This window comes from Podarcis raffonei, chromosome 13, assembly GCF_027172205.1.
Source record: "Podarcis raffonei isolate rPodRaf1 chromosome 13, rPodRaf1.pri, whole genome shotgun sequence".
Classification (NCBI taxonomy): Eukaryota; Metazoa; Chordata; class Lepidosauria; order Squamata; family Lacertidae; genus Podarcis; species Podarcis raffonei.
In genome coordinates, this window is record NC_070614.1 from 33542213 (window position 1) to 33548212 (window position 6000).

A 6000-nucleotide genomic window follows, 5' to 3' on the forward strand; every position below is an offset into this window, starting at 1 on the left:
TTTTACAAAAACACCAAAAACACACACACAATATTTCGGTGGACTTGTCTAAAATCCAGGACAAAGCACTGTCAAATTCACCCCAGACATCAATTCTGCCTTTGAAATGCAGACATAAGCAGCCCTAAACCTAACATATATAGATTCTAAGATATAAAGAGATATAATAGAAGTGAGGAAACAACAGCCCATGGGTCAGGATTGTCCTGCCAAAGAGTACAATTTGGCTTGTAAGACCATTTTCCCTTCTCCATGTCCATCTGCCCAGCAGCTGCTATTACTGGTTATGTCAGCTATTGGATAGGAGGAAAGGGTTTAATCCTGAGCTGACTGTGCAATCCTGTTCCCAGCGTTGGTGCTCTGTAAGCACTGAGTAGAGTGCTCAGCTAGAGGAGATGGCTACACAGGCCACCAAAAACATTCCACATAAAATGGCCCAGGAGGACTCCCCTGTGTGAGTGCCTGAGGGCCCTGCTCTTGCCACTTACCATCTGGCCTGGGGCGGGGCCTGGGGCCTCATAAGGACTGCGTGCTGCTTGCTGCCTGCTGCCCAGGAGGACTCCCCTGTGTGAGTGCCTGAGGGCCCTGCTCTTGCCACTTACCATCTGGCCTGGGGCGGGGCCTGGGGCCTCATAAGGACTGCGTGCTGCTTGCTGCCTGCTGCCCAGGAGGACTCCCCTGTGTGAGTGTCTGATGGGCCCTGCTCTTGCCACTTACCATCTGGCCGGGGGCGGGGCCTGAAGCCTCATAAGGACTGCGTGCTGCTTGCTGCCGCTGCCCAGGAGGACTCCCCTGTGTGAGTGCCTGAGGTCCCTGCTCCTTCCTGCCACTTACCATCTGGCCAGGGGCGGGGCCTGAAGCCTCATAAGGACTGCGTGCTGCTTGCTGCCTGCTGCCCAGGAGGACTCCCCTGAGTGAGTGCCTGAGGGCCCTGCTCCTTCCTGCCACTTACCATCTGGCCAGGGGCGGGGCCTGAAGCCTCATAAGGACTGCGTGCTGCTTGCTGCCTGCTGCCCAGGAGGACTCCCCTGTGTGAGTGCCTGAGGGCCCTGCTCTTGCCACTTACCATCTGGCCTGGGGCGGGGCCTGGGGCCTCATAAGGACTGTGTGCTGCTTGCTGCCGCTGCCCAGGAGGACTCCCCTGTGTGAGTGCCTGAGGGCCCTGCTCCTTCCTGCCACTTACCATCTGGCCAGGGGCGGGGCCTGAAGCCTCATAAGGACTGCGTGCTGCTTGCTGCCTGCTGCCCAGGAGGACTCCCCTGTGTGAGTGCCTGAGGGCCCTGCTCTTGCCACTTACCATCTGGCTGGGGGCGGGGCCTGAAGCCTCATAAGGACTGCGTGCTGCTTGCGGCCGCTGCCCAGGAGGACTCCCCTGTTTGAGTCCCTGAGGGCCCTGCTCTTGCCACTTACCACCTGGCCCAGGGCAGGGCCTGACAGGCCTCACCAGGACAGTTGTTACTGCCAGGGGGGCACAGAGTGTTTTTAGAGTGGTTTTAAAATGTTTTAAAAAAATTTCTTTTGGATTTTTTGTATGTGGCGGGTGGGGGTGGGATGGATGTTTGGTTGGGCTTGGGGAATTTTTTTATTTTTATTTTGATGTTTTTGTAATTTTTACATTATTTTTTTTGTTTGTATTGTTTTATTGGTTTTGTTTGTTTGTTTAAGGTGTTATTTTGTTCTTAGGGGGAGGGGTCAGGGCTGCCGGGGAGTGGGCCCCAGCCCACAAAATGGCTGGGGCATGTTCCACAGGGGGGGATGCACTGGGACAACTGATCTCAGTGATCACGGGTAGGAGGAGGAGTTACGCTAAGACTAGACCACGTCATTACAGAGGGGGCAGGCTTAGTCGTTGTCTGAGGACTATTCCTGCCTCCGGGTCTGGTCTTGACCGGATGGATACTAGAATCAGCAAGGGATACCCACATGACCTGAAGGTGCTGCTGTGCAATGCCAGGTCAATGATTCATAAGACCACTGCCATCCATGACTTGATCATGGATGGAGGACTTGACCCGGCATGTGTAACAGAGACTTGGTTGGATGAAGCAGATGGGCCTGTCCTTGCCGCTGCTTGTCCACCAGGTTTCTCTTACGCACAGCAACCCAGGTCATGTGGGCGGGGAGGGGGGGTTGCAGTGATTTTTAGGAAGTCATTAGTTTGCACCAGGCGTCCTATTGGGAAGACCCAGTTTTCCGAGTGCATGTTCTGGAAGTTGGGCAATAGGGGCAGTACAGGATTCCTTTTGGTGTACCGACCTCCCCGCTGCACCAAGGATTCCCTGTCCGAGCTGCTTCAGGTCGTGGCGGATGTTCTCCTGGAGACACCTAGCTTGGTCGTCCTAGGGGATTTTAACATCCATGCCGACACGACCTTACAAGGGGTCGCTCGGGACTTCGTGGAAAGCATGGCCTCCATGGGGCTGTCCCTGAATAAGTCTGGCCCAACCCATAGCTGCGGACATGCCTTGGACCTGGTGTTTACCTCTATGGATGTTGGTGATCTGACACTAAGTAAAAGCGAAACGAAAGAAGTGCCATGGTCAGATCACTTCCTGGTGCAACTGGACTTCTCTGCGACCCATCCCCTCTGCAGGGAGGTGGGACCAATTCGGATGGTCCGCCCCCGCCACTTAATGGATCCAAATGGTTTCCAGAGAGTGGTAGGGGATGCTTTATCCCATGTTGATGGCCTTTCAGCTGATTCCCTGGTGGCCCGCTGGAATGTGGAGTTAACCAGGGCTATTGACTGTTTGGCTCCGAAGCGCCCTCTCCGATTGCATGGAGCCCGGACAGCCCCGTGGTTTTCCACGGATCTGAGGGCAATGAAACAATCGTTGAGACGGCTAGAGCGCCGGTGGCGGATAACTCATTCCGAATCTGACCGGACACAGGTTAGAGCTCAACGTCGAGCCTACCAAGTGGCGATAGCGACGGCGAAGAAGAATTTCTTCACCGCCTCTATTGCATCTGCAGAAAACAGTAGCAGGAGACTTTTTCAGGTGGTTCACAATTTAGCGGAACCACCTGCAACATCGGGGCCCAGTATGGGCCACATGTTCTCCTGCAATGATTTTGCAAAGTTTTTTGCAGATAAAATCGCTCAGATTCGGGAAGAAGTAGACTCCACCGTGGGAGCAGGGCCGGGGCGGGAGAGTGCTAGAGTTCTGTCTAGTCAAGTTGAGTGGGATCAATTCCAATCTGTTACCTCTGAGGACGAGTGAAACCAACCACCTGTCTCCTGGATCCTTGCCCATCCTGGCTTATAAAAGCTAGCCGGGAAGGACTGGGCGATGGGCTTCGTGGGGTGGTGAATGCTTCCCTCCGTGAGGGAGCCTTCCCAGACCCGCTGAAAGAGGCGGTTATTAAACCGCTTCTTAAAAAACCATCTTTAGATGCGGCCACGATGGCCAACTATCGCCCAGTCTCAAATCTTCCATTCTTGGGCAAGGTGATTGAGCGAGCGGTTGCCGAACAACTCCAGGCACGCCTGGAAGAAGCGGACCATTTGGATCCCTTCCAGTCGGGATTCAGGCCTCATCATGGGACTGAAACTGCCTTGGTCGCACTGGTTGATGATCTCCGGCGGGCTAGGGACAAAGGTGAGAGCTGTTTCCTAGTTCTGCTGGATCTCTCAGCGGCGTTTGATACCATCGACCATAACATCCTTCTGGACCGTCTTGAGGGGCTGGGAGCTGGGGGCACTGTCATACAGTGGTTCCGCTCCTTCCTCCTGGGCCGTGTTCAGAAAGTGGTGGTGGGGGATGAGTGTTCAGACCCCTGGGCTCTCACTTGTGGGGTGCCTCAGGGTTCTGTCCTCTCCCCCATGCTTTTCAACATTTACATGCAGCCGCTGGGAGAGATCATCAGGAGGTTTGGGCTGGGTGTTCATCAGTATGCGGATGATACCCAGCTCTACCTCTCTTTTAAATCAGAACCAGTGAGGGCGGTGAAGGTCCTGTGTGAGTGTCTGGAGGCGGTTGGAGGATGGATGGCGGCTAACAGATTGAGGTTGAATCCTGACAAGACAGAAGTACTGTTTTTGGGGGACAGGAGGCGGGCAGGTGTGGAGGATTCCCTGGTCCTGAATGGGGTAACTGTGCCCCTGAAGGACCAGGTGCGCAGCCTGGGAGTCATTTTGGACTCACAGCTGTCCATGGAGGCACAGGTCAAATCTGTGTCCAGGGCAGCTGTTTACCAGCTCCATCTGGTACGTAGGCTGAGACCCTATCTGCCTGCGGACTGTCTCGCCAGAGTGGTGCATGCTCTGGTTATCTCCCGCTTGGACTACTGCAATGCGCTCTACGTGGGGCTACCTTTGAAGGTGACTCGGAAACTACAACTAATCCAGAATGCGGCAGCTAGACTGGTGACTGGGGGCGGCCGCCGAGACCATATAACACCGGTCTTGAAAGACCTACACTGGCTCCCAGTACGTTTCCGAGCACAATTCAAAGTGTTGGTGCTGACCTTTAAAGCCCTAAACGGCCTCGGTCCAGTATACCTGAAGGAGCGTCTCCACCCCCATCATTCTGCCCGGACGCTGAGGTCCAGCGCCGAGGGCCTTCTGGCGGTTCCCTCATTGCGAGAAGCAAAGCTACAGGGAACCAGGCAGAGGGCCTTCTCGGTAGTGGCGCCCGCCCTGTGGAACGCCCTTCCAGCAGATGTCAAAGAGATAAACAACTACCTGACATTCAGAAGACATCTTAAGGCAGCCCTGTTCAGGGAAGTTTTTAACGTGTGATATTTTACTGTATTTTTGGTTTTTATGGAAGCCGCCCAGAGTGGCTGGGGAGGCCCAGCCAGATGGGCGGGGTATAAATAATAAATTATTATTATTATTATTATAAAAGTCCTCCAAAGCTTGTGCTGACCTGACCAGCCACTGATGTCTCCCGATTCTGCTGCTTACATAGTTTACATTTTGTAGTTTTCTTCTCATGTTTTCTACTGTTTCTTCAGAAGTTTCAGCTGTGTTACAGATAATATCAGAAGATGCCATGGGGCTGGTGTGGGAAGCCAGACTTGGCCCACAGGTTCTAGATATGAAGTTTCAAAGCTTTCCCACACACCTTTCATTTTCAGTGGTAATCACTTACTCAAAAAATACCTAATTTCTGATTTATTTCCTTCAGTTAGAATGCACACATGTCAACTTCTCTCACGAGAAGCAACGTTGGCGCGAGCTGCCTTGTTTACATTGTAAAAAAGTCAAGTACACTTTCTCTTTTTTTATGGATAGGTGTTGCCACTTGCAGTGTGCAATGAGCACTGCCATCCAGGCTGCAGCAGAAAAAAGAAGGAGGGATTGCCATTTTGTTGCTATGATTGTGCTTTATGTCCAGATGGGATGATTTCGAATCAAAATGGTAGGAGATATCATGCACACTGATATAAAAAAAACCCATAATTCATTTAAACAGTTTCTTCTTTCGAGCAATACAATTCTCCTAAACACAGGAGCAAGTGTGGCAAACTAGCTATGACACACGTCCAAATCCACTTGCTTTGGTCTCTATCTGGCCCAAGAAATTTATGTGGCCCCTCAGGTTCCTAGTAGCACTAGGACACGCCAGTGAAACTCCCAAACTTCAGTTGAGCCAAACAGCTTTTTCAGTTGAGAAAAAAACGTGGTATAACTCAAGTACTATTTTATATGATGGTTTTTCATTCTGCCTAGTTTAGCTGGCTTAGACAGGTGTAGACCCACTCCTGAGCATAGTTTGGATTTGGTGTAGCTTACTGCAGTTTGCTTTACACTAGCTTCTTGTGTATAACATTGTTCCCTCACTGGTAATTGCTAATAAATATAATAAAACTAAGATTATCTAGAGCTGTGGGAGATATATTGCCTCCTGGCACTATCTTTTCAGTTGTCTACATTCATTTCGTATTACAAAATATGATACAGGTCAGGAGAACAGGATTATAGGAACTGATGTCTCATGAAAAATGTTGGCTTGTTTCTTGGAACTGATATATCATTGATTTGATTTTTCAGAC